Raw genomic sequence first — 23167 nt, 5'->3', positions numbered from 1 at the left:
GGTGATGGACATATTCATTATTTTGGTTGTGGAAATAGTTTCATAAGATATAGATACACCAAGAAGTATAAAATTGTATACTTTAAATATGTGAAATGTATTCCATCATTTATCTTAATAAAGTTGCTAAACTGAGAGAGGGAAGACTCAAGAGAGACTGCCTCCGTGCCCTGACAAAGGCCTAGAAGTCTTCCTCTACTCATAGTGAAGGGCACTGGCTTACAGTTCAGGTGGCTAGGCTTCAGACAGGTGCCTGTTCAGGTCTCTATGCTCTGAATCTCTTTAGAAGAACTCTTTTGGGGTCAGCTGAATGTCTCATTATGACTTTCATTTGGGCTTCCTCTTGCCTTTCTTTATTGGATTCATTATTTACTATTCTGAAACCAAAGATGGGACTTGATAGTTGGAGACTTCTAGCCCCCAGCAGATGAGGGATAAAATTTACCAATTAGTTGCATTGAAAATAATGTGTATTAAGATTAAAGATCTTCAATTAAGTAGAACAAATACAAAAAAATATATATTTTATAAAAAGATTTAAGGGGCTGGGGATGTGGCTCAAGCGGTAGCATGCTCGCCTGGCATGCGTGCAGCCCGGGTTCGATCCTCAGCACCACATACAAACAAAGATGTTGTGTCCGCCAAAAACTAAAAATAAATAAATAAATAAGTATTTAAAAATTCTCTCTCTCTCTCTTTCTCTCTCTCTAAAAAAAAAAAAAAAGATTTAAGTTCTTGGGCTGGGGTTGTAGCTCGGTGGTAGATTGCTTGCCTAGCATGTGTGAGGCACTGGGTTCAATCCTCAGCAACACATAAAATCAAGGCGTTGTGTTCATCTACAACCCCCCCAAAAAAAGATTAAAGGTCTTATAATTTGTTCAATAAGTATATTTTGAGTACTAAGTGCAAGATGCTATGGGCATATATATTAAGCAATGTTCCCACCCTTGAGTATTGGCTTTGTGACTTTCCTTGGACAACACAATATAGTAGAAGTGATATTGAATGCCAGTTGTAACTGTAGACTTTAAGAGATCTTGCATGCTTCTATTCTGATGCTCAGAACATGCCAGTCCCAATGAAGAAGCCCAGGCCAATCTGCTGGAGAATAAGCAATATATGACATAGTCATCCCTGTCCCTTCAATCAACAAATTGCTAAACTACAAAGCAGAACCTCTTAGCTTCTTGGTAACTAACCACAGATGCAAAATGCATGAATGAGTCCAGTTGACACCAGAAGAGCTGCCCACCTAAGTCCAGCCCAAACTGCTGACATATCGGTATGATTTGAATATGATTTGTTCCCGCCAAAACTCATAGAGGGGCTGGCTAGGAGTATAGCTCAGTAGATAGGGTACTTGCCTCACATGCACAAAGCCCTGAGTTCAATCCCCCAAAATACACACACACACACACACACACACACAAGAAAACAAAACAAAAACAAAAACAAAAAAAACCTCACTGAGGCTTAATTCCTCAAAGAGACAGTACTGGGAGATGGGGCCTAGGGGGAGGAATTTGATTCATGAGAGTGGAGCCTAAGTGAATGGATTAATGCCGTCTTAAGGGACCAGTTCAGTTACCAGTGAGAGAGGGTTGTTATAAAGCAAGGTTACTGTCAGGTGTGGTAGCAAATACCTGTAATCCCAGCAACTCAGGAGCCTGGGGTAGTAGAATTTTAGGTTTAAGGCTAACCTCATTAAGTTTGTGAGTACCTGTCTTAAAATTAAAAAAAAAAAAATATATATATATATATATATATATATATATATATATATATATATATATATATATATACTGTCACGATTCATCCTCTACCTTTCACCCCTGATTATAATTTGAGGAAGAACATTGGGAAATATTCCAGGAGAATTATTCCCTAAATTTTAGGCTCAAATAGGAGAGGAGGGAACCAGAAATATCAAATTGTTAAATATTGAGATGGAGAGAATTTCAGGAAGAATAGGTTTGAGGGAGAAAAATCAGGAGTGAAGTTTTGGATGGGTTAAGCTTTAGGTGCCTATTAAATATACAAATGGAGATATCAACTAGGCAGTGAGATATAGGAAGTTAGACTTATGACACTGGAGTTCAGGAGAGAATGTGAATTTGAGATGTGAATTTGGAGTTGCCAGCACTCAGGGAAGCTATTTAAAGCCATGAGATGGAATGATATCCCCAAAGGAGGGAATGTAGATTCTCATAATTTGTTAGGAGACAATGCGAAGGGATAGGGTAATTTTTAATATTATATGTGTATCTTGGTGCACACTTTAGAGGACCTGAACTGACATGCTAGGGAGGAGGGAAAGAAAAAATAAATAGATAGTAAAAAATAGAAATGAGAGGTAAAATAGCTCCAGAAAGAAGGAAAGACTAACCTTGGTTCTTAACTTTCCAGTTCCTGGTTCCACCCATATGTGGAGCCCAGATACACTTCCTGCCTGACCTTGAATCTGTGGAAAGCTCTTATTTAAAAAAAAAAAAAATCCAGGCATGGTGGTGTACTTCTGTAATCCCAGCTCCTCTGGAGGCTGAGGCAGGAAGACCATAAGTTCCAGGCCAGCATTGGCAATTTAGCGAAACCCTGTCTGAAAAATAAAGAGGGTTGAGCATGTAGCTCAGTGGTGAAGCACTTACCTAGCATGTATGAAACCCTATGTTCAATCCCCAACACTGGAAAAACATTCCATTTTATTTAAAATTGACTGAATAAATTTTATTGTTGCCATCAGATGATTTCTAAAACATACTATTCTTTTCAACATTTTCCATGTTACCTCCAATGTTTTTCTCATATTGTTCCTTCTGCTTCAAATACTTTCTTAATTTTTTTAGTTATAGATGGACACAATACCTTTATTTATTTATTTGATGCTGAGGATTAAACCCAGTACCTTACACATGCTAGGCAAGTGCTCTACCACTGAGCCCCAACTGCACCCCCCTGGAACACTTTCTTTATTCTTTATATTTCAAAATCATGCCATCCTTCAAGTCCCAGTTCAAATATCATGTTTTCCCTAATGCTTTTTCCATGTAACTATCTGCTGCTCTGTGTTACTGTGGCCTGTAGTTTGTATCAGTATAACACTCATCATATGCTGCTTTATAGGACTATTTGTCTAAATGTCTCATCTGGCCTACTATTGAGAAAACCTCTTGAGGGCAGAAATCCTGGCACAATAATTTTTACCACCTTCCCATGCCAATACATGGATGTTGTTTGAGTAATCACAAGTGAATGGATAAGTACACAAAAGTCTTGGCTACCATATATAACAATGATTGAGGTCTAAGGAACATCTGGGTGTTAAAAGTGGAGCCAGCCATCTGTGATATACTCACACCTATTCTCACATAGTCAGAACCAATGTATACCCCTAATAACTTAGTTATATATAATCTTGGAATGAGATAATAAAATCACTGAATTAAAAGCTATTTAAGCTATTGGTGCCTCAGAATAGGCAGAAGGGTGAGGTGAGTCAAAAGATTTAAGTTAATACCCCTCTAGATGCAAGGGGGAAAATTTATTCCAGGAATTCCTAAGAGTAAGGAACAACATTCATTTATCATAAAGCCCATAGTTGTATAGTGACAATATTGATAGATGATATTGATTTTCCAATTTATTTAGTATTGGTAATTCCTGAACACATTAGTAGTATTATCTCCAAAGGTAATTGGCAATTCTAGGTAAGAAGATATTTTCTTAAAAAAAAAAAAAGAAGATATTGTCTTTATATATTTATGTTTTTATATAAGTATTTCATTATGGTGAAACTACTTTATAGTTATTTTGATTTTTATTAAAATGCAGCTTAAACATTATATAGTTACCATTTTTCAACTCTTTCATGAAATGGTTTGTACCAGGAGTGGTTGTACCTCATACCCCAATACCCTTGACCTTCTCTCCTTTGGTACTTGCTTGGCAAAACCCAAGCCTGGTGAAATACAACTTCCCTTGCTCAGAGCCTGCACTTAATCAACAGGAGAAAAACAAGTCACATGCTAGTTGGGCTCATTTAAATTATGACCTCCAGCCTCAGGTAGGTTCTCAAGAGTTGCCCATTCATTCTTTACAAGTCCCCAGTCATTTGACTCTTCCACTGTTCAAGATAATGCTGTTCCCCTCAAGCCTTTCCTTCCACCATCTCAGCTGATGACCTTGCTTTTTATTTCAAGAAAAAAAGAACTTTCTCAGCCTCTCAACACTTCTACTCATTTACTTGCACCTTACCCTTCCTCTTTCTGAGAAGGCTAAACTGTTCCTCTTTGAATCTAACTCTCCTCCTGGTCTATAGGAGATAGACCTATTCCTATATTGCAGATGGCTGGCTCCACTTTAAACACCCATTCCCACCCCTTATTATTATTATTATTATTATTATTATTATTTTTTAGTTGTAGATGGACACAATACCTTTATTTATTTTTATGTGGTCTGAGGATCAAAACCAGTGCCTTACACGTGGTAGGCAAGTGCTCTACCACTGAGCCACCACCTCAGCACCCCATCCCCTTTTGTTCCTTAAATAACCCATCTCTTTCCTGTATCAGTTTTTCTTTCTGTAGGGTCACACCAATATGCAAATATATTTAATGTCTTTCATTAACAAATAAACCTTCTTTTGAATCCATATCCCTTCTTAGCCACTGCCCCACTTATTTACTCTTCTTTTTTTTATTGGTTGTTCAAAACATTACATAGTTCTTGACATATCATATTTCATACATTAGATTCAAGTGGGTTATGAACTCCCATTTTTACCCCAAATACAGATTGCAGAAACACATCGGTTACACATCCACATTTTTACATAATGCCATATTAGTAACTGTTGTATTCTGCTACCTTTCCTATCCTCTACTATCCCCCCTCCCCTCCCATCTTCTTTATTTACTCTTCTTTATAGGAAATGTCACAGGTAGTATCTATATTTCTATCCTCATATCATCATCTCTTATTCTATATTGAATACACTCCAATAAAGCTTCCTGTGCTCACTATTCCACTGTTAATACTTTCATGAAGTATACCACTACTTTCCATATCATTAAACCCAATGCCAAATTCTGTCTTCATCATGCTTGACCTCTTAGTAGTGTTTAACACAATTGATCTCCTTGGAACACATTTTACATTGGATTCCAAGAAACTTCCTTCTCCTTGTTTTCTCTTTGTCCTTTTAGCCATTTTCACAGCCTTCTTCATTAGTTCCTCCTCATTACTCTGACAAGTAAATGTCAAAGTGGGAGTGCCTCAAGGCTCAGTTCTCCTTTTCTTTACCTTCCCTCATTCCCTAGGAGTTCTCAACCAGTTTCATGGCTTCAAAAACTACACACAGACACACACACACACACACACACACACACTTTTCTCTTTCCCTTTCTTTTTTTGCTCTTCCCTTCCCTTCCTTAATGATTTATTCTCAAAGCCATTGGTGAATGGAACAAAAGAAGGTTGGCATTGAGCCTGAGTTGGGGAGACTCACAGAGGCTCAGAGTTGGGTTTTGGCATTCAATCTGGGAGAGGAGGATGCCTACAAAAGAGGACTGCCTCACATACAGTCATAAGCTGAGCAGAGGGAATCTGGCATGGCTTCTAGCCATCCACTCAGAAAACTGGCCATGAGTGAGGAGTAAGAGCCTAAGTAGAATGAGGAAGGCATTCACCTAGGAGGGGCAGATGTTGGAGTTCCAGTGGGTTGAGGAAACATCTGCACAGGGAAAGGCGTGGTGGCAACATTAGAAAATTCATCATTCATGGGGTTGACCATATAAGTAAACATATTAGGGCTGAGGTTGTGGCTCAGTTTTAGAGTGCTTTCCTAGTACATGTAAGGCACTGGGTTTGATACCCAGCATCACATAAAAATAAGTAAATAAATAAATAAACAAAATAAAGGTATTGTGTCCATCTACAACTAAAAATAAAAAAAAAATAAGTAAACATATTAAAAAGTTGGAGCCAGATACTGGAAAAGAAGAAAACTAGAATAAATGCTGTGATGTTGGATTGGAATAGAAGGCATTCATTGGTATGAATTTGTGGTTATATATTTAGATAGAGATATATAGAGAAATAAATATAGATATCAAAGTGATATCTTTTATCATTTTTGTACCTCTGTTTCTATCTTCATATTCTTTAGCTCTGTCCATTGAGAGGGCCGAGAAGTAACACCACCCTAATAGCAACTGAGCATATGTAGCGCTCAGATTTTTGGCCTTGAATACCATTCTCCACAACAAACAAACAGGGCTCTTAGAGATATAGCTGGTTCCATTAATAGGGATAGCAAAAGTATAAAATAAGTTTGAAACATCTTGCTGAGCCATAAAGAAAAGTGCTCTAAGAATGTGAAAAGAACTGAGAAAAGCCAGCTTAAAGGGATTTCCACTTGCAAAATCTGGGGCAATTTGAGCATTAAGTTAAATAATGACAGCAACAGATGATAATTCACTAAATAAACCATGAATCAATATAGACATATATTAATAAATGAACACATTGAAAAATTGGTAAAGAAAAGATATTTGTCATTTCAAAGTACCCTTTTATAAAACACTTATTAATTACAAAGAAGGAAAAGAATAAACTTTAAAATGGAAAAGCTTTCTAAGATATTGCCTTAATGAGTGATTCAAATGAACATCATTAAAGAGACAAATTGAAATTGTACCCCCACCACCAGACAGGACAAAATTGAACATCTTTACTAGGAATATCACAAACAAAAATTTTGTGATATTCCTAGTAAAGATGTTCAATCTGAATCTAATCATGATGAAACACAAAAGAAATATAAATTAGAGGATGTATTTCAAATAAATGACTTCCGATCTTTCAAAATGGCAAGATCACAAAAATCCAAGGCCAAGAAAACTGTTCCTGAAGGAGACTAAACAGACACAGAAAGTGAAGGCACACGTGCTTCTCGACTGAGTCATTCTGACAGAAAGGGCACTGCAATTTGAGTAAGTTCTGAGAATTAGATGGTAGTAATAGACTACTCTTAATTTCTAGATTTTTAAAAAAATATTTATTTTCTAGTTTTAGGTGGACACAATATCTTTATTTTATTTTTACGTGGTGTTGAGGATTGAACCCAGTGCCTCACGCATGCTAGATGAGCCATATCCCCAGCCCCTCTAGATTTTGATAGTGTATAGTGTGTGTGTGTGTGTGTGTGTGTGTGTGTGAGAGAGAGAGAGAGAGAGAGAGAGAGAGAGAGAGAGAAGCGAAATGTCCTTTCTTGTGGGGTGCATCAGGGGGTGATGGGCATTCTCACTGTGTTATTATTAGATCAACCTTGGTAATTTTTCTCAAATGATTAAGGAAAAGATTCTTGTTTCAACATTTCTGTAATTTTTAAGATTTTTTTTATTTAAATAAAGAAAACTATATAAATGTTTGAGTCTTAAATTTCTCTCACAATCTTGGATCTAAACCCAAGATCATATATTTAATTTTCTAGTCAAAGTCTTCACTTGGATGTCTAATCATTGCCAAATTAAAGTGTGAAACTGAACATTAGATTATGTCTGTTTCCTAGTTCACTCTGCTCCTTCCCTAATGTTCCCACCATATACCTAGTTGCTTAGGCTAAAGCTCTTAAAATCTCTGACTATATTTTAGATCTCAGGTTATTAAAAAATCCTATTGACTCGATCTTCAAAATACATCCAGAATCTGATCCTTTGTTACTAGTTCTCCCCCATTACCACTTTATTTCAAGGCACCATCCTCTTTTACCTGGTCTTTTATACTAGTTTTCTAATTAGTCTCCTTGCTCCTACTCTTGCTTCTCTACATTAATCCTCAACACTGGAAACAGATGTTCTTTTTAAAGTATGGAACTGATCTTACAACTCCGCTACACAAAATGGCTTTCCATCAACTTAGAAGAAAATCTTTCTAGGTTCCCCAATCATCGTGGTCTTTAGCTATTCCCCACAACTTAACTCCTACCACTTTCCCTTTTATCCTTGGCTCCAAGCTGCACTGGCTATCCTGCTCTTCCTGGAGCACGCCAAGGCTCTGTCATCTCAGGCCATTTGTACTGAGCCTCATTTCCTGACTATATTCCAGATTACCATGTCTAAAATGACACTTTTTTTTATGCTGTTTTGGTTTTCTTCATTGCTTTGATTGCCCCTTGATATTACATTATTATATCTGTCTACTTGTTTATTGCTGGTGCTTTCCACAGTATCTGTGAAGGCTTGGACTTCTTTTGTCAATGTTAACTGTTGCATCCCCAATAACTAAAACAATAACTTTTACCTAAGAAGGACTCAATAAATATTTGTTCAATGAATGAATGGAAATAGGTACTATTAAACTACTGTGACCAAAGGAAAATTATATAGTATGCTTTGACCAAGAGAGAAGGGCAAGACTTTGAAGTAATAGCCCCCAAAAGGCAGAATTTTGATGGTAAGTAAAGGCAACAAAACAAAAACAAACAAACAAAAAACCAAAAAACAAATATCTTATTCTGATGGGAGGAGGAGTAAGAAGGGAATCATGACAGGGACACAGTATGTTTAATGCTTACATTTCCCTTCTTTCTGCTCATCCACTTAGAAGGAAAACAAGTCTTTGGAGCCAAGGAAGTTAAAATATGCAGAAATTGAACTCAGTATCAAGCTGTATAAAGTAGTCATTGGAATTATTGTATAAATTGAAGTAGCTACACATATATCTAGAAGGACACTTGTTTTAAAAGTGGCATTTGTTTTTAAAGAGGTTGATCAAATATATATTCTGAAAGATATTTTTTCCTCTGAGATAAAGAATTCAGGGCTTGGTAGAAGAGAATTTCTTATGTCTAAAGGAATTCCTGATGGAGTGGGAAAGAGAATGTAGGAATTAAAAGAAAGTATTGATAAAGTTTATAGAGCAGAGAGAAATATCAAATTTTACTTTGTATATTAGTGACTATGTTGTGATTATTATGATAAGCTTGTTTACTTCCTGTTCTAATTAAAAAAATATTATTTATGTCAGGTATGGTGGTATTTGCCTGTAGTTCCAGCTCCTCAGGAGGCTGAGGTGTGAGGATCCTTTGGTCCAGAGTTTGAGACCAACTTGGGCAATATAATGAAACCTTGTCTCAAAAACAAAAACAAAACAAAACCCTCAAAAGTAAAAATGTAACATATTGGGAAGCTGTGCTAATCTTCTCTTGTTAAACTTGTCTTTGAGAAGTCTGGCTATTTGAAACCTAAAGCTATAAGAACTGTAATAGGTAGGAGGATTGTAGGTTCGAAGCTAGCCTCAGTAACTTAGTGAGGTTGTAAGCAACCTAGTGAGACTCTGTCAAAATGAAAAATAAAAGGGCTGAGGATATGGCTCAGTGGTTAAGTGCCCTTAGGTTCAATCCCTGGTACAAAATTTTTCTTTTCTTTTCTTTTTTGGCCTAAGCACGCCAATGCAACAGGTATGATATTCAGAGTGAAGTGCCAGACCACGAAGCAGAAATTTTGAGACAAAGTTTTCCACTGGTTAGGTGGTTCTTGAAAACGATAAAGGTCAGATTGTGGAAACTGAGAGTGCATTTGTGATGCAGTATTCTTCAGAGAACACCTTGCTGTGCATCCTGTGCCCCCCTCATTAGGATGAAAGAAAAGCAGGTATTTCCCCCTTCACCTTACACCCATTGAGTGGGGTTTCTTACAGAATTTTTTCAGAGAACAATAGCGGAAAGAATGGAGAATTTAGAGGGTCAGAAAGACATGGCAGGCTCTTTGCTATTTTGGGGATATGGCCAGCTTCATTTAGCCAGCTCTTCAAAGTTTGTTAAGACAAAGGATACAGGGCTGAAGTAGTGACTCAGTGGTAGAGCGCTTGCCTAGCATGTGTGAGGCACTGGGTTTGACTCTCAGCACTGCATATAAATAAATGAATAAAATAAAGGTCCATCAACAACTTCAAAAATTGCTTAAAAAAAAAAAAGACAAAGGATGCATGACGCTTTCCATGGACAGAGGTGGGTCACACAGGGGAGAAAGAGCTATTCTGGAGCTCTAATTGACTCTTGCCCAAGAGAACTGCCTGAGATGTCAGTTGGGCTGTAACAGAAAGAACAATGCAGTGTTGATTTCCAAAAAAGTAAGGGTAGTGGAGATGTAGGAATATAATACATAGCCTATATCACAGAAGGTGGAGGAGTGCAGCCTGAGTGGCCAAGCACATGAGCCTCCCAGGAGCTCATAAAAGTGCCCACAAGACAAGAGTCACAGAGAGCACAAAAACCATCACTATACCCCTAGTCAATCTAGACCCTTTTCCTTATTCCCTCCTGCACTCCAGTTGGGAGAGTCACTAAGATTAGCCACTGAGCAGGGGGGGGAACTGGGCAGCGATGAGAAAAACTAACCACATTCCTTTTCTCTAAGACTTTCCCTTCTAAATATCAAATCAAGGCTGATTTTTTTTGATGATTTTAAAATGTAAAACTTTCTATTTTCTATAAGTAAGCCAAAAGGTCATGAAACTTAGTAATTTTCACTTTAGTAGCAGGGGGAAAAAATTCCCCCTAACTGAGATCATTTCAAGAGAACAGTTATGTTTTGACTGTATCTCACAAGTCACATCAGCTCACTGTAATGAGCACATGATTTTCCACTGTACAGTTGGTGGAAACTTCAGAACTTGCAGGTACAGGTCATAGGAGAAAAGAAACATTGCAAGTTCAAATTTATTAAATAAAAACTTTTACAAAATCTGTGTTAATTTCATTCACTAATCACTATAGTAGAATCCTGAAATAAATGAAATGTAGAATACTCATTTACGGAAGAAATAAATGAAGAATTTTAATGAAAAAGCTCAATCTTTCTAAGGGAAAAATGCAGTGTACTTTAACTGAAAAGATTATCTACCAAAATAGACTTAAAAAACCCTTTTAATTATGGTTATTAAGATAAAATTTCTAAAATTCTTATCCAAACATCACACATCAGCTATCCTTCTAGATGAGATGGATCTAAATGGAGAATTTTAGTTTCAAAGAAATTATTTTATTACAAAAACTATTTTAACTCTCTATTCTAAAAATCATGTGACTCAAGTAAGAAGGAATGTGATCCCAAGATAAAGTTTAAGGTTGAGAATAGTGGTTACAGTAATTCAGCTGTACTGAGTAAAATTCAAAAAAATAAATAATTAATTAAATTCACAAGGTTCATTCTCTATAAAAGAAGTTTGGAAGTAGGCATTTCAGGTCAGAGAGAGTCACAGGGGACCTAGCCTCCTTCTAACTCACCATTCCACCATTCCTGGGATGGCCCTGTCCTTTGGTTCAAGATGGCTGATGAACAATCTAGCAACTTGTTCTAGGTGGCAGGAAAGAAGAAAGGGATAAAAAGGAGCCCAGTTCCTCTTTTTTTTTTTTTTTTTGTTTTTTTAAACATTTTTAGTTGTAGATGGACATAATGCCTTTATTTATTTATTTGGTGCTGAGGATCAAACCCAGTGCCTCACTCGTGCTAGCAAGCACTCTACCATTGAGCTACAACCACGGATCCACCAGTTCCTCTTTTTGAAGAAAATTTCCCAGTTACTTCTCATTTGTCCGAATGTATGGCTACAAGGGGGGCCAAGAATTACAGTCTTTTATCTGTATAATTTTAAATTTTGAGCAAATTTGGAGTTCTGTTACTTAAGTGGCAGGAGAAAATGGATGCTGAGGCAAGTAGTCAGGAGTAGAGACTTAGCTACGTTTCTTCTAATAAAATGATTAGCTTCAACATATTTTATTAAATTATTTGATCCTTAGTTATACTGTAGATTTAATTTTTAAAAAATTTTTGCTTTATGAATGGAATACTTTTGTTACTTGCAGCTAAGACTAATTTATGGTCAAATATCAGGAAACTCAATAATGTTTTATATTATTAAAGCTTTCTGTTTCACTGAGAAGCAGCTCAGTAATTTCTAACAAAAATCTGTGAAGTCATTCATTCATTAATTATTTTTATCATCCTACAATAAACATGAGGGCTTAATACTAGGAAAAAAAGAAACAAGCTTGACAAGGTAGTACATGCCTGTAATCCCAACAACTTGGGAAGCTGAGGCAGGAGGATCAGAAGTTCAAGGGCAGCCTGGGCAAGTTTAAGGTCAACCTAGTGAGACCCTGTCTCAAAATTAATTAAAAATAAAAGGGTTGGGGGATGTTGCTCATGGGTAGAGCACTTGCCTAGTATGAGCAAGGCCCTGGGTTCAAACCCCACTACAATGAAAAAAAAGACATGATTTTTGTCTTCAGTGAACTCATCATCTAGTGGAGAAAGACAGTCATGAAAAAATTTATATATAAGAAAGTATTATAGACATTATAAAAAAGTATATACCAGGTCTTATGTAGAATAGAGTGAGAAAGAGATCAATTAAGAAAGACTGACAATTCAAGGTGAGACACAAATTGATGGTGGTATTCAATAAAAAATGATTACATAATTTAAAATATACTAAAAGGAATGGAGAATGAACCATCAAACATCCATTTACTCACCATCTATCTTTTTAAATAACACACACACATATGTATATATTTATATCTTTGTTTAGTTATTTATTTTTATATGGTACTGAGGATTGAACCCAGTGCCTCAGACTTGCGAGACAAGCCCTCTACCACTGAGCTACAGCCTGAGCCCAACATATATTGAATATAATTATAGTACACAGTTCTGATTAAAAATAACCCTAAGTTTGGATTTTGGTATAAAGTTTGAAATTATTAGCAGTGATATATGTAGACATAAATGCCATAAGCTAAAAATTTTCCACAAAGAAGCTGTTGTTGTCAACAAATTAAAGATTTAAAGAGTAGTAAGGGTCTTCCTGAAATTGAAGAAGTTTTAGAGTGTGTTAGGGATCTTTTAATATATTCTAAAACAATAGCCCTTGTCATTTAATAATTCTCCTTTATTTTACATTAGAACTTAGAAATCTCTTTTTCAAATTTTTAGCTGATTTTTTTATGTGGCAAAGGGAAAAGGGACTAGAAAAATGCCTTGGAGGGAGGGCGAGAGAGTAGTGGAGAGGATGTGTATTTCCCTTGACTCAGAAGAGAAAAGTGGTAATTTTCCTCCCCTTGCTATGAATGCAGTTGTAATTTTTGAAGTTGCTTTCCTGCAAAACATATGTATTTAAGGAATATTTCTTATATGTCAAAACCTAGAATTTACTAGGCCTGTGGCAAGTACTTCAAGGGAACTTGTGGTTTTCTGCCAAAGCTTGTTTGGAGGACTGAGGTAGAAAAAGCGCCAGCCGGGAAGAACTCTGCTAAAATGTCTGACACCACACCCACACAAGGCCAGGCACCTCTCTGAAGAGAGCCCTTTTACTTTGTTACAGAAATGGAGTTCCTGTACAACAGTTTCTTTACACTGTCAAAAAAAATTAATCAATTCAGATTAACATGATAAAGTAGACTGGCAAGGAAAAATTCCCTACTTTTCTAAAAATATAAAAATGTTGGATGATAACTTAAAAAATTGAAAAAAATGATATTTTGCCAAGCTTGAAAGTAAGAAAGGGGAATTCCCAGATTCTAGAAAAAGGAAAATAGAAAAGCAGAGCATTAGAAGAAGATGAAGACAAGAATATACTGAAGCCCTTTGGCTTATGGGGGTACTGGGGGTGGATACCTGCTGTAAGACTGAAAGATTAAAATTTATTTACATGTAACAATATGGATGAATCTCAAGAATAATAAGCATAATAACTATGCTAAGTAAAAAAAGCAATACCAAAAAGAATATGTACTGATGAATCCATTTATAGAAAACTTCAGAAAATGCAAACTAATTTATAATTACAGCAGATCAGTGGTTGCCAGAGGATGTAGGAGATGAGGCAGAACAGACAAAGGGGTACAAGAACCCTTTTTGGGATGATGGATATGTTCTCTATTTTGGCCAGTGATGGTTTTACAGGAGTGTACATGTTAAAACTTGTTAAATTTTACATTTCAAATATGTATGGTTTGTTTCATGCCAATTATACCTAATGAATCTGTTAAAAAGAAATGAATAAAAAATCCAAAAGAAGCCCAACATTGTCTCCTTCCATTTAAATTTATGCAATTTATTTGTTAAATGATATTGGTGGTCTGTCCTGTAGAATATCCTACATTCTGGGTTTTATTGATTGCAATAGAAGAATCCTTATTTTTTAGAGCTATATACTAAAGTATTTGTGGGTGAAGCTCAAGTGGGGGCAGAGTAGGGAAGAGGTGATTACATTGATATTTTGCAAACTTGGTGACTGGCACAAGAGGGCTCATTATATTCTACTTTTTATGTTCTTAAACAAATTTTAATAATAAAAAATTAAAATAAGTCCTGGATCCTACCCCAGAGGTACTGAATTTCTTAGGGGTTGGATAAAGAGGAACAGATTTTAAAGTAATCTCCAAAACTGATTTTGTTGTACACTATACATAGTAGATCACTGTCCCAGATCAAAGAAAAGAACTCTGATGGTGGGGTAAATTTCAGACACTACAGGGATAGAAAACAGTTTTTGGTAGGTATCTTTTTTATTTCTTATCAAATTATAAAACAATAGGCTAGCTATTCTTCTTTAAAATACATTTCTGGCTTTGCCTACCTCTTCCATAAGGAAGTTCCCTGATCCTCATATACGTACTGTTTGAGTGTACTCTTATACAGTCTTAAAAGGGTAATAGTAATATAGGTTACGTTTATCATACAGGTTTAGTATGATTTGTCTAGATTACTCTGAATTTTAGCCCAACATAAAGTGAATTAGAAAGGTTTTTTTCTATGTTTCTAGCCTCATTTCTATTACATGTTTTGCTCCCTCTGCGATGTCCCCCTTCCTCAGGAAGTCAGTGTCATGTTTTCCAGTCTTTCCACTTCCAAACAATGACTCAGAAACCATGATAAACTCATAAAAGATAACAGATTACAGTCATTAAGTGCTCTTCCCAGTGAAATTGGTTTAAATAAGGGACAGAGTTAAATCAAAGTTAAAAAAAATGTATAGTGATGATTGCATTAAATAACCTAGTCAGGGAAGGATTTGGGGGGAGTGGTCAAGTTCCTTTAAGACCCTCTGAAATCTTACCAAACAGGTTGTTAGCATCCCATTGGATATATATCTTTGGAAGAGTCAGATAATACAATGGTAGCTCTTTCTTCTGTAACATGCATGGAAAATATAGCTTTGGTTGCAAATAATAAAAAGCCAAACTCAAACTTTCTTAAACTGCTAAGAAAATTTATTGATTCAGAAAAGTTACTAAACACAGAGGAAGGCTTCAAACTGGGTTTGAGTTCTTCCATTATGTGTCAGTGTCACTCTCAGGCTGGCTTCCCTCATGTTAGCAAAGTGCCTGCAGTAACTATAGGACTCACATTCACCCCTCAGACCAGCCAGAGTGGGAAAGAGAACACTCTTCATTTCCTAACACAGAATCTGGCCTTCCATATGATTGGACCAATTTAGAGCTGTGCCAGTGCCTAACCATGAATACTGAGTCAGTTGAGGATGAGAAAAGGCTGATTATGGTAAAATAGGGCCCACACCTGGAGCTGAAGATGGGCCTAACTCAACTCATTTCCTTGGCTGTATACAATTGCAGAGAGGTGAAAATGGATGGTAGGGAATCAACCAGTAATGCCTACTGTAAAAGCAATATGATATTCTGTTAAATACCACAATTTAAACTCTCATTATTGTCCAATGTCTAACTTGTTTACAGTTTTTTTATGTTAAGCTATTATATATTGAGAGTTGCAGACCTAAGCGAGGGAAACAAAATAGTGTAGGAAATGATATGGAATGCAGAGACAAAACAGAACGTATGTCCTAAAAATGATTGTTGTTGCCTGAGAATGTAAGTTCATTGTTATCAGATCTTCTACTTTTTATTGATTTTAACTTTTTCCATTTTTAAAAGAGAAGCCCAAAATGCATGTGAAATCTGCTTTTTTAACTTTGGCTTTTGTTTTGTTTTTAAACAAGTATCATGCAGGACAAATAAGTTTGTGTGTTAGATCTGAAACTGGTCCACCAGTTTTTGTCATATTATGAATCATGCTGGAATATTCTGTAACACCTTCTCCCAAAGTGAGACCTTTAGTTCACGGATCAGAGCTCCTAGGACACACTTAATGCAAAGGAAGCCTCAGTGGAGGGAGAAGTGAGCAGCATTATGAGAAGCTTTGTTATGAATTCATTGACATAAGCTTAGAATTGTTTTCCCTGTGATGAGGATGTATCTGTATCAAATCACATTCACTGTCTTATATTTAAATTTTCTCATGCCTTGTCTCTTATCTAGGGTCTACTTTGAAGAAAAAGTTCAGGTTTACAGAACGATCCCTGGTGTGATATGTGGCCAAGGGACAAGGTTTTTATTTTCTTTCTAGCAAGCTGGTACATGAATTGATCTTACCACATGCTTCACTTAAATAGGAGAACTAACTGGAAACAGTCAATGGTGGTCACTATTATTATTTTTAAAGGCATAAGGAACTGAATTTGGGGAACACTAAATTTGTTTTGGAGTCTCCATCATAAAAAAATTTTATGCTTTTCTTTTTTTGGCTAAATTTCTTATTGAATGAAGATAATTATTTCAGCATTGTCCTTTTTGTCGAAAAGCTCTGCTCTTGTTAGAAAATATCAGAAGACAGAAATTGTGGCTTTTCCATTTGTTGATTTCCTGATGGTGCCCAGTGTATCTTTATTGTACTTTATTTAGTAGAGCCTTAACACCTACTTGTTGAATATTTATAAATAGAACATGTATGTTGTTGGGTGTGGTGACTGACCCATGCATGTAATTCTAGCAGTTTGGAAGGTGGAGACAGAAGGATCACAAGTTAGAGGTTAGCCTGTGCAATTTAGTGAGACCCTTCTTAGAAATAAATTAAAAATAAAATAAAATGGTTTGGGGGTGTAGTTCGGTGGTAGAGTGCCTCTGGTTTCAATTCTTAGTACTTGAAGAAAACTGAAACTAAATTTGTCTCAGGAAGTCAACAGATAATTTGCATTAATTTTTAATTTTAATCCTAACTTTATTAAGTATCACTGTTAGCTTTTCATTGCTGTGACCAAAATACCTGACAAGAACAACTTAGAGGAGGAAAAGTTTATTTTGGGGTCACAGTTTCAGAGGTTCAGTCATGTCAGCCAACTCTATGGCTTTGGGCTTGAGAGAGTGTAAGAGTGAGAAAGAGAGAAAGAGAGAAAGGAAGATACAGTCTTAGGCCTCCAGTGACCTACTTCTTTTAGCCACACCCTATCTGCCTATAGTTACCACACAGCAGTCCATTTATTAATCCATCAAATAGATTAATCCACTCATGAGGCTACAGTTCTCATAATCTAATCTTTTGCTTCTGAACATTTCTACATTGCCTAACACGTGAGCTCTTTGGAGGACATTTTTAGATCCAAACCACAACAATCACCAACACTACCAGCATTCATTGAGTTAGGCTCAAGGCTAGGAAGGCTCTGGGAATACAGAGCTTAATAAAATGCCCTCTGGGAAGGAGCCCAGCAGACAGGGAAAACACAAAATAGTTGGAACACTCTTGATATGTCCCAGCACCTTCAGAAATAAACCTTAGGAAAACAGGTAAAAAGAAACTTGGGATTAGATGGCCCTTGGACAAATGTCACATTTCTTAGTAGCTTCTGGATCTGTATGGAGAAACAAGGGCTTGGGAATTGAAGTGGGAGAGAATGGAGCATTTTAAACTAAAGAAGTCATCCTAGAGCTGAAATCACTGGACACAATTATTCCTTGCTGCACTATATTCACTTTTATTTACAGTTCTCATAATCCAATCCTTTCGCCTCTGAACATTTCTACATTGCCTAACACATGAGCTCTTTGGAGTCACATTTATTGAATACTTCCTATCAGGCGTGATCCATCGTGGAAAATACTCAAGGGTTCTTCTGGGGGACAAAATATTGTACAGATCAACCTAAATAAGGTTGACTATATTAGTGTCACAAATATAGTCAAAGAGGTTCAGAAAATGTACAGGTCATTTTTGGCTGTTCAATCTAGGAAGAATATTGACAGTTTAAGGATCAATCGATACATCTATGGCGAAAAAGAGTTGGCTTGTTTCTCTCTCTCTCTCTCTCTCTCTTTTTTTTGTACTCCAAGACCTATTACCCCAAAGGACGAAAAGGTGCAATCGAGGGTACCTTGTGTCCATTCATATACCGGCACTACGGTGCTCAGCGCGTTCCCGTTCATTCGCGCAGGTTACTTCCCTCTTCAATCTCTGAGTCCCTCAGAACCAACCAACAGGGGGGCGCTTCAGGTGCACACAAACCTTGAAAGGAGGACGGAAAAGAGTGACTGGTGCAAAGTTTGTGAGGTGACTTCTCTGAAGATTAGTGGGAACTCTGTAAACCAGGCTTATGAGCAAGAACATAATCTTCTCCAGAAGGATTAATCTTAGAGTTCAGTCCACCTTGCTCGGGCCGTTCGCAGGCACGGATCCTCTCCCGGGTTCCACCAGCCTCGAGCACTCACGCGCCTTTGCGCGTCCCGGCTCCTTCAACTCCGGTACTGTCAGGTTGCGGCTCCACGGGCCCGGGCTCAAATGCAGCCCAGCCGGGACGTGCCTGCGCCCGCGCCGCCGGCGCCGGGCAGAGAAGGCGCCTCCGCGGCCGGGAGCGCGCACGCCGCGCCGAAGGGCCGGGTGCGCGCGCGCCCGCCCCGCCTCGCCTCCGCCCGCCCCCTCCCTCGCCTCTTCCTGCCCAGCCGGCCCTTTCCCCTCCCCTCGGCGCTCCCCCGCCCCGCTCCCTCCGCCCTCCCAGGGCTCCGGCGGCGGCTGAGTGAACGGGACCGCCCGGCCGCAGAGCGCGGGGTGGCGGGTGGGACGCGGGTGCCTGGTGGAGTTGTTCCGGCAGCGCCGGCGGAGACGTGAGGAGGTGAGGCGCGGGCGGCTTCCCGGGGCCCGAGGGCGCCCGGCCCCGAGCGGCAGGCCGGGTCGGCCTGCTGGGGGCGTCGGCGTGCGCGCCGCGCCCAGAGGGGTCGCGGTGGGGCTGGGCCGGGGCGGGAGTGCTGGGGGGACGTGGGCGGGGGCAGAGGGCGGGCTCGGGTGTCGGCCGCCTCTAGGGCGCAGCGGCTCTCCGGGGCGGCCGGTCCTCGCGGCCCGGGCGGGCGGGGTGGGCGCCGCTCACCTGGGGGCGGGGTGGTGGCTTGGGCTGTCGGAGCCTCCAGCTGCGCGCTCCTGACACTGCCGCTGCCTGCGCTGCCGGCGTCTGCGCTGCGGCCGCTGTTGGGGTCGCAGTCCCAGCCTCCCCGCGTCCTAGGGGCGTGTGGTTAGGGCATTACCCACACTCAGGTTTCTGTTGGTGACCGCCTCTCTAGCTCGCTTTTCCCCTTCCTCGGCTGAGCACTTTGCCGGGCTCCTGTTAATGCTTGTGGTTTTTCAGTCTGGGATGGGCTGCGTCTTGGGCAGATCTCTACCTGCTAGGAATGCCCCGCTTCGAAGTTGACCGCCTGGACAGCAAACACCCCAGCACTCCCTCGCCCAGGTCTTGAATGCTCACTATTTTGATAACTGAGTCAAAGTTTTTGAGACTACGCTAGTACTTGCTTTGGTCGCCAACGGTGCAGGGCTGGGCCGTGCGTCAGCATGTGGAAAGGGGCCACTGGCCAGTGGGAGGTGGCAGGGAGCAAGGGGGCTGAACAGACAGTTTGTTTCGGATCTCAAGGCAGTGTGTTCAGGTGCTTTTGAATTCTTTCACCTTGAGCTTCTCAGTTATCTTAGAAAATGTATCAGTATTTAGGCGGTCACTTGCAGAATTGATGGCTTCATGCAAATGAACTAAAATGTCTACTTCATTTACACTAATGGTAAGGAGAACTTTCGCTTGCTTGACAGATTTCAGTGCTTTTTGAAATCTGATTTCAAGGCCTATATTTTTGGCACTGGTAGGGTTAGGGATATTAAATACATTTGATTTTTCTTTTGCATAAACGGAGGCAAATAGTTGCTTGTTACAATTCATAAAACATAATTTCATGGAAACCTTTTGACTTTTCTCATAGTAGTGTTTACATTTTTTGTCTCCTGCACTTTTGGAGAAAATCCAGTAGTTTTGACATCAGAAGATATGGACATGAAGTTTGTGGTCAAATTGGAAGTGGTTTTGGTGGAAAATATTGGTTCACAAGCTGCTAGCAAGCACAGAAAAACTGGCCTGTGATTCATTATCTCTGTAGAGCTTTCCATATGAAACTTAGGAGATTGCAAAGGAGAAAGACTAGATGAATTTAATGTATACACTATCAAATTGTATTAAATATTTACCTGTTTAGGAAGTTAGCCAAGACTTTGAATCAGACTGGTGTCTCTACTAAATCAGTTCAAGATGTGCTCTGATATTTTGTATTATTAAGTCATCTGGAGAGAAATAGATGTAATAGTGCAGGGCTTATTCTTGAATATTATATAGCATACATTGTACTCTAGAAAGCTTGAAACAAGGTAGTGGGTCCCAGTACTATTGTGGCAAATAGTAAACATTACAGACTAACCTAAAAAGTTATGACAATAAATGTATGAAGTTTATTATTATTTTTTTTGACCTGAGTTTTTTTGATGGGCATTTCTGTATATTATAGTTATGATATAATTTTTGTTTCTTTGATAATTGTTTCATGATTTAGATCCTTTTCACGCTAGAGGTAATTTTTTTTGAATGACAGAATTTTACTGGGTATGTAAAACAGGAGTTTTCATGTATATCAGTTCACCAGTTCTGAATTTATGACTTCTAAAAACTTGTACTTAAGCCTTTTTTTTTCTTTGCCTTAACCCAGTCTTGAAATTGCTTAGTTACTATGTATTTATTTGAACGCTCAGATGATATGGCATTGAAGCTGAAAGTTCTAGGGCTGGGGATGTAGCTCAGTGGTAGAATGTGTGAGGCCCTGCGTTTAATCCCCAGCACCGCTATACAAAACAAAATAAGAAAGCTGAATGTCCTTTTATTCATTTTTTGGGAGTAGACAGAAGAAGAGATTCTGTTATGCCAAGTAAAAATATTATGTGTGGGAGATAGCCAAACTTGTAGATATTGACTTTGAAGAGAGAGTAGCTAAAGTAGCAAAAATTTCTTGTATTGAGGATGTAGAACTGGCACTGCTTTCTAGCCTACCATTCTCTTCAAATGGTATGGGGATGATTTTAGTGGAATTAATTAGTGGATGTTTGGAGATTGAAGTTGATACTGTAGCCTGTGTGATTCCCAGGCACACAGCTTTTTTTTTCCTCATGTCTCACAAGTTTTAATGAGTTGCTACAAGTTTCTAACTCTCTAGGGCCTGAGGATCATCAGTAGCCCATGGCTATTCCCTTGCTGGTACTTCAAAGAAATCTCAGGGATTTCTTAAGGAGATAAGTCTTCTAAGCATTTTCCATGACAGTGAAAGCAAAGGACAGATTTGAGCCTGACAGTTTTTAAATAAAGTCTTAAAATTGAGATATGGAGAAAGACATTGCTTGAATTGATGCCTGGCTTTTCCTAATGGGGAATAATTTTGACTTTATAGTTCTTATTTGAATTGGACATAAGTATGTGGGCATCAGTGGGCCCTATAATAAGGAAGATTTATTGGAATTAAACAGAACTTGTATCTCAACATTCTCTTTTTTTATACTTCATTACTTTTTATATTGCTCTTATTCAACAGACAGAATGCCATAATTGAGCATAGCAAGTTTATGCTCATACTGAATCTTTTGGTAAATTTTTGGGATTTTTCCTAGGAAACTTCTGGGCATATATTCAGTTGATTTAGGATTAGATTTGGGTTAAGGTTATTAGTGTACTTGAAATTCTGAGCATTCTTGTTTTCTAAAGAGCCTTAAAAATGGAAAAGACATTTCTTTATAAATACTCATGAAAAATATGGTTATAGATTATGTTGTGATAGACATAGTACAGCCAAAAATATATTCAGGAAACTTCTTTGCTCCTTACCTGGTTCAGTAAGCTTCAATAAGAATTAAGAAAATAAAGTATTTTTTTTTCAACAAAAGCTTGATTTTCCCAGAATAGCAAGTCTAACAAGTGTTTGCAGAGTTATTCTCCTTTTTTGCCTATTCTAAATTCAACAAATACTGTGTGGCTCTAGTGCATGGCAAAAACTTAATTCTGATAGGAGAGACTTAGTAATAAAGGTTCTATTGAAGAATGAAAGCTTGTCCCTGGGACTTTGGGAAACATCAGGTATGGAAAATTTACTTTTTTTTTTTTTTTAGCAGCACTGGTTTTCTCTATTCCAGGTTTCTCAGTTGGACCTAGCATGAACACAAATACCAGAATCACTTGGATGTTTGCTTTTATAGTACAGATTTTATTTTCCTTTCCCCCCAGCCCCTTCCTAAGTGAGCTATTGCTATAGTAGGAGTGTGTTGTGTCCTTTAGGTATATGGGGCTGAACAAAGTCTGAGAACTTGATCTTGGCTGATGATTTCTAAACCAAATTCTTACTCCCTGTCATTTATTTGCTTGCTGGTGATATCAAGAGACATCTGTTAGTCTCATTTTTGAAGGAAAATATCAACTGTGGTGAAGAGATAGTTAGTTGTGTAACCAAGAATAAGAATTATTGAATTATAGTACAGGTGGAGGAGTTTAGGAGATTGTTTAGTTGGGCATTGTTAAACTATTTTGACTGTAACACACAGTAAGAACTACATTTTATATTGTGTTTCAGCATATGAGTTTGTGCATGCACAGACGAATTTGAAAGAAAAGTTTGTTGAAATACTCCTTATCTTTTCAGGGCTGTATTGAGTTGGCTCACACTGGCTTGCAAGGGCAGTTATGCCTATCTCTTCCCACCTAGCTCCAAATTCAGTGATATGTTGTAGCTTGAAACTGGTCAGGGTGGGAGTATTTTACATCAGGGAAACTAGCAAATAGTATAGCTCTGACCCCCTACTTCCCCACATATTTGTTAAACATTTATAGCATATAACTGCCTGTATTTTGATATATTCTTTTTATTTCGTTTATAAAAAATACCACCAAATTAATTTTACACCCAACTAATGTGTAACAGTCTAGTTAAACAAACAAACTGGATCAGCCCACCCTTCTAACTTTGCAAATG

General features: G+C 38.1%; 1 protein-coding gene and 1 long non-coding RNA gene across 6 annotated transcripts in view; one reads left to right on the top strand and one right to left on the bottom strand.

Moving 5' to 3' along the window:
• Positions 1–18694, bottom strand: part of LOC114092447 (uncharacterized) — a 62810-nt gene extending 44116 nt beyond the window's left edge. For all 3 annotated transcript variants that reach the window (XR_003582723.2, XR_003582721.2, XR_003582722.2), the window contains exon 1: positions 18232–18694. This is a non-coding gene — a long non-coding RNA (uncharacterized lncRNA). The remainder of the gene's footprint in view (positions 1–18231) is intronic.
• A 143-nt stretch (positions 18695–18837) lies between these two features.
• Rabgap1l (RAB GTPase activating protein 1 like) overlaps positions 18838–23167 on the top strand; it is a 620475-nt gene continuing 616145 nt past the window's right edge. For all 3 annotated transcript variants that reach the window (XM_071600291.1, XM_071600292.1, XM_027935052.2), the window contains exon 1: positions 18838–18966. The gene's annotated coding sequence lies outside the window, so the exon portion shown is untranslated. The remainder of the gene's footprint in view (positions 18967–23167) is intronic.

Source organism: Marmota flaviventris, chromosome 12, assembly GCF_047511675.1.
Source record: "Marmota flaviventris isolate mMarFla1 chromosome 12, mMarFla1.hap1, whole genome shotgun sequence".
Lineage (NCBI taxonomy): Eukaryota > Metazoa > Chordata > Mammalia > Rodentia > Sciuridae > Marmota > Marmota flaviventris.
Note: the sequence above shows the minus strand (reverse complement) of the source record. Positions and strands in the feature narration are given on the sequence as shown.